Below are 12,563 nucleotides of genomic sequence, written 5' to 3' on the forward strand. Positions count from 1 at the left end.
CGCTCAAAGTGATGATAAAGATAAACAGTCCTTTCATTCCTGTCCTAAAGGCAGTTAAGATGATGCACTGGCTAGTGCCCTTCCAGCCATAAATTAAGTCTGTTGCAAAGTTTTTATGGCTGTTGGTTGTGAGCTCAGACTCATAGGTCTTTGGGGATAAATGCAGATGCTTCACCATAGCAGCCTCTATCAAAATTCATCCAACAATAATTCAAGGAACAAACATTTATCAAGCACCTACTATGTGCAAAAGCTTGTGCTCAGCTCTGAGAATATAAGTACAATAATGACAACTCACCTTTATATTGAACTAAAAGGTTACAAAGTGTTTTTATCCCAATAATTATGTAAGGTAGGGAACTGTACCTATTATTGTCATTTCCATTTTATAGATGAGGAAACTGAGGCTTAGGGAAATGGAGTGACTTAATGGTGGTCATATAGTTAGCAAGCCTTAAAATTGAGAGTCTAATCTAGGTCTCCTGAGGATAAGAGCTCTTTTCACTGCCACTGAAAAAGATCCTATCCCTCCCTTCCTTTTGTCTCCACTTATAGGATAAGACAATCACCCTCACTCAGGCTCTCCTAATCTGTTGCCTAGATAATTGTAATAGTTTTCTAATTGGGAATTTGCCTCCAGCATCTCCTCTCTCCAATTCATTCTGTAGTCAGCTGCTAAATTGGTATTCTTCAAGCACAGGTCTGACCACGTCATTCCCCTGCTCTAGAAGCCCCAAGGGCTCCCTGTTGCTTCTAGGATAACATATAGAACTCTTCTGTTTGGTGTTTAAAGCCCCTCACAATGTGGGCCAGGCTACTCTCCTTCATTCTCATCCCCCTGCCTGGAATGCAGTCCCCCTTCCCTCCCTCTTCCTTTTAGAATGCTCCTAAGCTTCTTTCAAAGGTTAATTCAACAGTCCCCTCCTACATGAGGCTTTTCCTTATTCTCCCAGTTGTTAGTGCCTCTTCTTCCCCAATTACTTCATCTCTATTTTGTATTTTTTAACATGTCTGTGCGTTAACTCCAATAGAACAGAAGCGACAACCTTGCGGGCAGGGGTTCTTTTGGTTTTTTCTTTACCTCCAGCACCTAGCACAGTGATGGGCACACAGTAGACATTAAATAAATGTTTATCGAATGAATAATAATAATGATGATAGCTAACATTTATATAATACTTTATCTCATTTGATCTTCACAACAACCCGTTTGGGTTTTTTTTGTTTGTTTGTTTGTTTTTGGCAAAGATACTGGAGTGGTCTAGGTTTGCCCAGACTAGCTGCTCAACTTGGCGAGGTAACCTTGGGTATGCCAATTAATTTTTCTGAGCCTCCGTTTCCTCATGTATAAAATGAGAATGACAGATGTAGTGGGCAGAGGACCATCGTTGGAGTCAACAGACCAGGGTTAAAATCCTGCCCATAACATATACTAACTCTGTCCCCAAGGCTAAGTCACTTAGCCTTAGCTAGGCACTATCTGTTTAGCTAAGCTATGGCACTCAGGAGTACACCTCCCTTCCCCAGCAATACAATCTTCAAAGACTCCAAGTTACAGATGAGATGATGATTGCATTGGTGAAGGAATCTTTCAAATGGAAATTTCCCTAGACTGATAAATTCACATGTGCCAAATAATAACTCCACAATAAAAATAGGGATAGGGAGGGGGAATCTCAACTGGACTTGGGATTTTATTGATGCAGGGCATTTCTGAATGAGGGAGGAATCTTTGTTAATGCAGGTGTGAGCATCTTCTCTTCAACTTTCAAGATAAGAAATGGGAATAATCCATGCATTACCTATTTCATAGGGTTTTTGTAAAGTTAAAATGATAGTGTAAAAGTGCTATATAGATATTAGTTATTCAATAATTTAAAAAATCTCCCTCAGGCCAGAATATCATAGGATTTGGAACTGAAAGGGACTTTAGAATATAAAACATAGAACATAGATTATTAAAGCTAGAATGGACCTCAGAATTCAGAATGCAGCGTGGCAGAGCTGTGAAGGAACTTTAATATATAAAATTGAGATGCTGAGACTGGAAGGGACCTCAAAGCTCATCTGGTCTAACCCCTCCCCCCCCCCCATTTTATACATGAGGAAACTGAGGCCCAGAGAGGTTAAGTGATTTCCCTAAGGTTGTTGTTCATCCTTCATTCTTTTTTTTTTTTTTTTGACAGGGCAATGGGGTTAAGTGACTTGCCCAGAGTCACATAGCTAGTAAGTGTCAAGTGTCTGAGGCTGCATTTGAACTCAGGTCCTCCTGAATCCAGGGCCAGTGCTCTGTCCACTGCGCCACCTAGCTGCCCCTCATCCTTCATTCTTGAAGAGGACCATGACATCATGGTGATGCTATGACTTGCAATGAATTGGATTTAAGTGAGGAAGAACTGTGCAAGGTCCCCAACCTCATTCTTTACTTCAGAGCCATCTGGGTTCAGTGGCAAGATATGTATCAGGACAACTGGAGATGGCCCCAGATGTTTTAAAGCAATTGGGGTCACACAGCTAGTAAAGTGAAATTTGAACTCGGGTCTTCTTGACTCCAGGGCCAGTGTGTTATCTCTTGTGCCACCTAGCTGCCCATTTTTCCTAGGGTAGTAAGTAGAAGATTGTGGATTTGAATCCAGGTCTTATACTATAATGAACCTATCTTTCGGATTAGCAATATGGATTTCACCTAATTAGCTCCTCTGAGATGATCCCAGGCTATTTGTCTTTAGGGATCTTCACTACATGCTGGGGGATGTATTAGACAGAAATCAGACACACCCTCCTCTTTGTGAAATAAATGGATGCAATATTCCCTAAATGCCGCATCCACCTTTAATCACTTGCTGTCCTTTAGGCTCCAAGAAATGTTTCCCAAGGATAAGAGGATATAAAGGATATGCCGGTGAGTGCGCTCAGGAAATATCAGACATCTTTGGCTGTTTGCTTCTGATGGGCCATGGTTATGGAAACTCCCCTCCATCCCGGCCACTACCCTTTGGCTCCTAGATCACAGGCTCAGGGTGTCAGGCAGGGTTGGCCCTGACAAGGGGGCTGCAGTGAAAGACAGGCCAGTGGGGTCTGCCCTTCAGCTCTGCATCCCAATCAGCCACCTCTCCCCTTATTTATGGACTGCTCTCGCCTGCTTGTTCTTTTGGCTCAATCGATCCTCGAATGTCACCGGAGGAACATGTAAATTCGTGCTCTGCCTTCCAGGGAGCTTCCTGTGTCCTTTCTCAAGGATTATTTATTCTAAAAGTCAAGGAACAAAGCAGGCAGGCCCAGGGAGACAGAACTAGCCTAGACCCAGAGAATGTCGGTGCTTAGAACAGAGGTTTGCCAACTATGGCCCTCTGACTGTTTTTGTACTCTCAGGAGTTTTTTATATTTTTAAATATGATAAAACTTTATTTAAAAACTTAAAAACTATCCTTAGCTCGAGGACTGTACAAAACAAGCTATAGTTTGCCAACACTGCTTACAATCCAGAATGTGGAATGTCAGAGCTGGAAGGGGCCTCAGAACATGAAATAGAAGGGACTGGAGAGATTAACACACAGCATGGCAGAGTTGGGAGGGCTCTTAGGACATAAAACCCCAGTTGTCATGGAGGGAAAACAACTTTATAAACCCTTTAGTTTTTCTTCTTCCCTTCATTTTACAGACAAAGAAACTGAGTTCCTGAGAGAATTTAAGCAAGAGTCAATGAATTCTGATAGCCAGGAGAGTGGAGTCTTAGCTCTGTTGGTGCCTGACTCGCTGTGTGATCTCGGGCAAGTTGTTAAGTTTTTTCTGGATCTCTGTTTTCCCATCTGTGGAATGATGGAATTGAACTAGATCACTAGTTGTCTGTTCTTTTCTTTTTTGAGGTAATGGGGTTAAGTGACTTGCCCAGAGTTACAGAGCTCTTAAGTGTCTGAGGTCACATTTGAACTCAGGTCCTCCTGACTCCAGGGCTAATGCTCTATCCACTGTACCACCCAGTTGCCCTTACATCATTAGTTTTCAAAGAGTGGTCTGGGACTTCTAGGGTGCCCTGAGGCCCTTTTGGGGTCCATTGAGGGGTCCTCAAAGTCAAAACTATTTTAATAACAATACAATAACAAAACTATTTTAATAACAATACAAAGATATTTTAATTTCTAATATTGTAAATATAGATACAGCCCACCCCTCTGGGCTTTGTTCCTGACTTTCTGGACTTCCAAACCATGCCCCAGTGACTCCCTTTTGCATATTGTCTTTTCCCATCAGAATTTAAGCTCCCGGAGGACAGGTCTAGTCTCTTTTTGCTTATACTTGTATCCTCAGGGCTTAGCCCAGGAATGGAACACAGTAAGTGCCTAATAAATGCGTCTTGCCTTTGCATGTCCTAAAATCGCCAGATCTGTTACGGGTTTCAGTTGGGTGCATTGTGGGCCATATGACTCTCATCAGATTGGGGGATATTGCTTCCTCAGCACTGTTCTGCTGCCATGTGTTCCCATTTTCTGCCCCAGTGGTTCCCCCGCTTTCCCTGCCAGATGTTGCTAGGGGCTGTCCTGATGCTGCTTGCCTTCAGTTGGCCAGCATCTGTGTCAGCTTTGCTGATGGCTGCATTTCTGAAAACTCCCCAAACCTATCTCCTCTGAAACTGAAACCTACCCAAGGTTTCTGCTGGGCCTAGAAAAGTTATAACCCTAAGTACCCCATGAATATGTGACCTCAAATGGGATACTCAACCTCTTCTGCCCCAAGCAGCAGCCCAGGCAGCCCCAGATGCTGTTACAGGCCCACCTTTGGGATGTGCTCCTGGGTTTTGGAACTGAGCTGCCATGCAAGAAGAAAAATACACTTAAGGAAAAATGGAGCCTGAACCCTTAGAGATCCATAAAAGGAAAACTGAAATTGAGGGTGGGGGAGCCTGGAGGACGCTGGGGGTGGGTGGTGTTGGTGTCATGACTGCCACAGGGCAGGCAGGTGAGAAAAAGAAGAGCTTTGCAAAGTAAGAAAAATTAGGTTAGCTTCCCCATCTCTTGCTGGCCTGCGATTCAATTCAATTTAATAAGCATTTATGCTTTTGGCCTTGTGGTTTCTTTATAAGTACAGCTCATCTTTGGCAAGGACAGCCCTGCCTTTCACGGTACACCTGCAGCAGCTAAGCGGTGGGCCTGACAGAACTCCCAGTGGGAAATAACAGCTGGCTCTGGCACCTGGAAAGGCTCTGCTTGACTCTCGTCTTTTGTGCAAAGACGAAGCATCACCATCTGCTGGCCCCATCACCCTTTCCCACCCAACCTAACTGACCGTGGCTGGATGCCAGCTCAGGACCCTTGGGCCTGGGGCTTTCCCTGACTCTGGGCAGAGGATTCTGGAAGGTCGGAGGAATCCCAGCACATAGGACATACAATGTTGGCACTGGGAGGGATATCAGGACATCGACTGACAGCAAGAAGGACTCTGGGAGTATAGAACAGAGGAGCTAGATGGGATCGTAGGATATAGGAGCATAGGATATAAAACTGCAAAGTCCCCTAGACAACCATCTAGTCCAATGCCTTCATATATTTAAAAAAAATGAATCAATTAAGGGGCAGCTAGGTGGCGCAGTGGATAGAGCACCGGCCCTGGATTCAGGAGGACCTGAGTTCAAATCCGGCCTCAGACATTTAACACATACTAGCTGTGTGACCGTGGGCAAGTCACTTAACCCCAATTGCCTCACCAAAAAAAAAAAAATTAAAATAAATGAATCAATTGAGACTCAGAGTAGAAGTGATCCAATACACCCAAGGTCAAACAGCAACAGAGTCAATATTCCAACCTAATTTCTTTGACTCTTCATTTTACAGATGGGGAAACTGAGTCTGGAAGAGCTGAAATTACTTTGCCAGGGTCATTTGACCTAGTAAGTGAGTATGGCAGGATTCCTGATTCCTAAGTCCTATGCTTTCTATCCATTGTGCTATCTAACCACTTCATTTTACAGGTAAGGAAACTGAGGCCCATAGAGATTATGTCACTTGCCTAAGGCCACACAGATACTAAATGGCAGAGCTGGGATTTGAACTCAGGTCCTATGATGTTTAAATTCTAGTCCAGTGTACTTTCTACTACCCCACATCCATTATTTGATTCCATCCTGACACCATGCCTGTGAGTTAGGGCATGGATTAAGGGCATGAAACTAAGCCCTGGGCCTTTAAGTGACTTGCCCGAGGTCACAGAGACATAGCACCAGAGGTTAAGGAGTGGTGGAGCCAGGATTTAGTTCCTGTTTTTAATGTCATCCCAGGGCCTTTATCTACTTCACAGTTTTGCCCAAGGCCGGCCCCAGTCACTCTCCACACAACACATCCTTCCCTCCTCCCCTCTCCCCCTTTCTCTGCACTATAATTCCTCGAGAGCCTTTATGGGGAAATGTGAAATTGGAAATTGAAGCTTGGAGGTCATAAACAAAGAGACAAGTAAAGTGGAGCTTCGGGAGTTTTTAAGCGGGGGAAGGGTTGGGGAGTGTGTGTGTGGGGATAATGATGCATTATGAAAAGGGTAGGGCAGCTCTTGGGAGTCATAAATCTTTCACTGACCAAACTGCCCATTCTGATGGAGAAGATGAAGTTTTTAGGGAGCTGAGCACATGGTTGGATTGATGCCTGATACAGGGCTGGGAGTGATGGAGGGGCTGTGGGGAGTCTGAGAAACACTGAAGCCAGGGACCATCTGCAAAGAGAGGGCTTTGGGGGGGGGGATGCAGAGGGGGATGCGAAGGGGGGAGCTTGAAAATATTTCAAAAGGAACATGTAGAGCAGAAAGAGAAGGGAAGGTTGTTTACTGAAGTGGGGGAGTAGTCCACCCACCTACCCATCTGGAAGACATATTTTATGACCAGCTCTGAAAGGGACAGAGGCTGGGACAATGGTTCCAAAGCATCCAGGGCAATTCCCCTAATGGTAAGAATCATGAAGCAGTTTGGTGTCTCAGTGGTTAGAAAGCTGGACTTGGAACCAGCAAGACCCAAGGATGAGATGAGTGAACATGGATAAAGCCTTTGCAAACCTTAAATTGCTATATAACCACTAGCTATTGTTACTATAATTCCTGTTTAGAAAGCATTCTGCAGTTTGTGAAAAACTATTACAATAGCCCTAGGAGGTTAGTGGGGGCTGGGGGGTGGGGGAGGGATTGTCTCCATTTGACAGATGAGGAAACTGAGACTCAGACCCAAGCCACACGGCTAATTTTCCGGGGAGTCAGAAGTCAGACTGTCCTCTGACTCTTTCCCCTGCACTGTACTGCCAATTCAATTCAATATTTATTAAACATATGTTATATGTAAAGTCTTGTCCTAGGTGCTGGGGATACAATGATGAAATGATAGTAGATTCTACTTCTTTTGTGTTTTATTGGTTACAGAAGGTTTTATTTATACTGTGCTGTTAGAGCCTCATAACAGTCTTTGAAGGTAGGTAGCATAGGTATTATTTTCCCCATTTCACAGATGAAGAAACTAAGATGTTAAAATCTCTAAGAGAATCCTCAGAAACTTATTAGCTGTGTGACTTTGGGCAAGCCTTTTTTTTTTTTTTTGGGTGAGGCAATTAGGGTTAAGTGACTTGCCCAGGGTCACACAACTAGTAAGTGTTAAGTGTCTGAGGCCAGATTTGAACTCAGGTACTCCTGAATCCAGGGCCGGTGCTTTATCCACTGTGCCATCTAGCTTCCCCTTGGGCAAGCCATTTTACCTCTGTTTTCCTCAGTTTCCTCATCTGAAAATGGATAAAACTAATGTCACTTACCTCCCAGGGTTGTTGTAAGGATAAAATGAGAAAATATTTATAAAGTCTTTTGCAAACCTTAAAGTGCTATATAAATGCTAGCCATTATTATGTTACCATTAATAATTTATTATTTTTATATAGCATCTGCCAATTTCACATCCATGATATTAATGTATTCTTCTAAGAGTCCTGTGAAGTAGGTATGGCTATTATCTTACTCATTTGATGGACTTGAACCCAGTTCCTTTGAATGTAGTTTTTCTACTGCTCTTCTCACTACCTTCTGCTATCTCTGATTTCAAGTTCTACTTGGTCCATTAGACTATTAAAGTTTCCCTGAGGGGTTCTTCCTCCTTGTCCCTTTCCCACTTTGATAAAAGTATCATTAGTGCTGAGTTTCCCTGTCTTTGGGCACAGGTGTGTTGCCCCAGAGAGCCATACCACCGTAGATGGGTATTCTCATCGTGGCTGTGCCTCAGAGGATTATGAGATTTAGAGGCTTTAGTAAAATTGTGATGTCTGTCAGTCGGCATTAGGATACTCCTGGTCTCCTTTTCCTAGGGTTTTTCTTCTTTCAGTCATACTCTCTATTCCCCCAACTTGCTGATGCTCTCTGCCCCTTTCCTCTCAATCAAAGTATAGGAAAAGATTCTAATATACTCATTCACATTCAAGTGTATGTGACTGACAACATCTATTATGTGGGAATGCCACAGATTTTTTCCTAGCTGTGTGATCCTCTGCAAGTCACTTAACTTTTCTCTGCCTCAGTTTCCTCATCTGTAACATTGGGATAATAGTAATACTTATGTCCCAGGGGTATTGCGAGGATCAAAAGGGAAAATATAGCAGCAAAGTGTTTTACAAACTTTAAGTACCATACAAATGCTAGATATTATTATTATTGGCTTTGTGACCTTGGGAAAATCACTCCACCCTTATAGGTTTTTGTTTCCTCACTTGAAAAATGAGGGAGTTAGATCCCTAAGGTCTCTTTCAATTTTTCTTTTTTGCGGGGCAATGAGGGTTAAGTGACTTGCCCAGGGTTACACAGCTAGTTAAGTGTCAAGTGTCTGAGGCTGGATTTGAACTCAAATCCTCCTGAATCCAGGGTTGGTACTTTATCCACTGTACCACTTAGCTGCCCTTGATCTCTTTCTTTTCTTTTCTTTTTTTTTTTTGTGGGGGAATGGGGGTTAAGTGACTTGCCCAGAGTCACACAGCTAGTAAGTGTCAAGTGTCAGAGGCCAGATTTGAACTCAGGAACTTCTGAATCCAGGGCCGGTGCTTTATCCACTGCACCACCTAGCTGCCTCCTTGATCTCTTTCAATTCTAAATCCTATGATTCTACCATGTTGTATACCCTGACAGTCTCCAAGAGTGATCCCACCCTAGTCCCTCATGCCCTTCCAAAGGAAACACTGTTTCTCAGTGGTCAAAGCAAACACCCTGGCCCCATACTTTGCCTGTACATACACTCATACTTTGAATCAGTAGCTCTATAACTCTTTGTATACAGTAGGCACTTACTAATTCATAGGCTCATAGACCTCAGAGACTTATCATGCTTGGTGAACTGGGCCTGGGTTTTACCTTGCAAATGCCACTTTTTTTCCCCCTCAAAGATTCACTCAAGTGGTTTTAAAAATATGTATATTTATTTATTTTAGTTTTCAGCATTTGTTTAGATAAGATTTCCAATTTCAAACTTTTTTCCCTCCCTCCCTTCCCTCCCTCCTCCCCCCAGACAGCAAGCAATCCAATCCGATATAGGTTTTATATATATATATAACATTTAACATATTTCTACATTAGTCATGTTATAAGAGAAGAATCAGAGCAAAAAGGAAAAACCTCAAAAAAGAAAAACAACAAAAAAGAAAAAAAAACAAACACAAAAGAAATAGTATGGTCCACTCAGCATCCATATTGCACAGGTTTTTTTTTTCCTTTTTTTTCTGGATTTGGAGAGCCTTTTCCATCATGAGTCCTTTGGAACTTTCTTGTACCGTTGTATTGGTGAGAAGAATCTAGTCTATCACAGTTGATCAACACATAATGTTGATGATACTGGATTCACTCAAGTGTTAATGCTAACCCTGAAGGCTTTTTTGGAGACATTGGAGATGGCTGTGGCAAGTAGGAGGGAAGGCCTTCGATGGAAACAAGGTTGGGCCCCTAAGGAGGGGTGGATCTTTTTTCTGTGTTCTCTGGGTCCATATGTCTATTTTCCTTCAAGACCATGCTCTCTCACCATTTGGTTTGTGTTAGGCTCCTAAAAGAGGCAAGCAGGCATTTTCGGTGCTGCTGAACAGTGAGGGATGGAGTCAAGGGGAATGGAATTAGTCTCTTTCTTTAGGGTCACAGCTGTAAACACTTCTCCTTGATGAGGTAGGCGCCATACCACTCCCTGTGCAGGGGCTTTGATGTCCTTGGGAGCTGCTGCTAACCCAAATATCATTCTGAAGTTTGTGGTAAAGTGTAAAGGGTACTGGATTTAGAGTCATGGGACCTGGATTCAGATTCTGGCTCAGATACCACCTGTGAGTCCTTGGGCAGGTCACTTACTCTCTCTAGACCTCAGTTTTTTTCATCTGTAAAATGAGAGGATTGGACGAAATGGCCTCAGTGGTCCCTTCTGACTATAGATAGATCTATGATCCTATATTCTTGTGCCTTCTGTTCTATGTAAGGTATATGCTTGTAAATGATTAACAACTAACTCTCAGGAAAAAAAAATGTACACATGACATTTTTTTGGGGGGTGAGGCAATTGGGGTTAAGTGACTTGCCCAGGGTCACACAACTAGTAGTAGTGTCTGAGGCTGGATTTGAACTCAGGTCCTCCTGAATCCAGGGCCAGTGCTCTATCCACTGCACCACCTAGCTGCCCCACACATGACATTTTAAAGTTTAATCTTCATTATTAACTTCTCCATCACTTTCTTAAGTCTAGGAATCAACAAAACAATAAATCAAGGCCTGACTTATAGTGACTTCAGATTTCTGAGGTATCAATGCTTACACCGACAATTTAACAAGTGACTCTCAGGAGCTAGATTGAGATGGCTCAGACACATCTCTGGCTCTATGCTTTACAGAACCAGTAACTTTCAGAGCACCTTTGGACAAGTTGCTTCCCTTCTCTTCATCTCTACAGTCCTGCCCTGATTAAGTCACAAGACTGTTTATTGTGAGGGTCTAATGAGATGAAGTTTGTGAAAGAGCTTATCAAATGCAAAGTTATTAATAATATTATTATTACAACTATAATAATAATAATCATTATTAGTATTTTGACCAGACCTGTGATTTAAAACATTTTTTTATTTATTTAGGGTTTTTTTTTTTTTTTTTGGTGAGGCAATTGTGGTTAAGTGACTTGCTCAGGGTCACACAGCTAGTAAGTGTCAAGTGTCTGAGGCTGGATTTGAACTCAGGTCCTCCTGACTCCAGGGCTGGTGCTCTATCCACTGCGCCACCTAGCTGCCCCCAGACCCGTGATTTAATTGATGCAGGGAGCTACTGGTGAGGAATTTCTTTTGTCAGTGCAGGTTGGCATTCTCTGAAAATTGATGTTGTTTGTTCTTCATTCTCAAAGAGGACCATGACATTGGAAGGTGATGTCATGACTTGCAGTGAATTGGATTTTAGCTAGGGAGGGCTGTGTAAGGCTTCCAACCTCACTTTTTCCTCCAGAGCCATCTGGGTCCAGTGGCAAGATACACATAAAGATGACTGGAGATGGCCCCAGGTGCTTAAGGCAATTGGGGTTAAGTGGCTTGTCCAGGGTCACACAGCTAGTAAGTGTCTGAGGTAAGATTTGAACTCAGGTCCTCCTGATTCTAGGGCCAGTGCTCTAGGGCAGCTAGGTGGCACAATGGATAGAGCACTGGACCTGGAGTCAGAAGAACCTGAGTTCAGATCTGCCCTCAGACACTTGACAATTGCTAGCTGTGTGATCCTGGGTAAGTCACTTAACCCCAATTGTCTCAAACATCCAGGGTCATCTCCAGTCATCCTCATGTATATCTTGCCACTGGACCCAGATGCCTCTGGAGGAGAGAGTGAGGCTGGTGACTTTGGAAATTATAGTCTTAGACAGTTTCCTCTGGCCCTGAGGGTTTAAGTGACTTTCCCAGGGTCACACAGCCTGGGTGACATACCAGAGGTAAGACTTGGAAACAGATCTTCCTGACTCTGAGAACCTGACTCTTGGAGCCACCCTGCCTCTTCCCTCCTTGCTGTCATCATCTCTTTCTTCTTTTCCCAGATGGATTTGTATAGAAATGGTTCCAGGACAAATTACTCTCCTGCTACCATTTCTTTGTATTGTGTTCTGGGACCTATTAAGCTGTGGGTGAAAGAATTGCTTTTAGTAGGTGTAGGAAGCTCACATTAGGATGTAAGACCACCTTCTACAGGTTCACTGAAAGCATCTTTGCTACAGCTCCAGTAGCAAACAGAACAGCAGGGGTGACGTGCACCTCACCCTGTTCCCACATGACTTTGATTTCCTTGGTCACATCTCTATACTCTGAAAGTTTTTTGTTCAAGGCAGCTTGGAGGCTTTGGACATTTGGGATGGCGCCATGTATGAAAACTTTTGTTCTTAAGTTTTATAAATCTGGGTGATGTGGGTGACAGTCTGGTCTTTGATAATGGCCTGGGTCTAGTACCATTTATTGGGTGATTTCATGAGTGTATTTTGAGGTCTAGACTTGTAATATGGAAATTCAGTCCATGAAAGGTATTGAGCCTTTGATGTAGAGTTTGAACCACCAAATCAGGTGAATAAACATTTATTA

Source organism: Dromiciops gliroides, chromosome 2, assembly GCF_019393635.1.
Source record: "Dromiciops gliroides isolate mDroGli1 chromosome 2, mDroGli1.pri, whole genome shotgun sequence".
Lineage (NCBI taxonomy): Eukaryota > Metazoa > Chordata > Mammalia > Microbiotheria > Microbiotheriidae > Dromiciops > Dromiciops gliroides.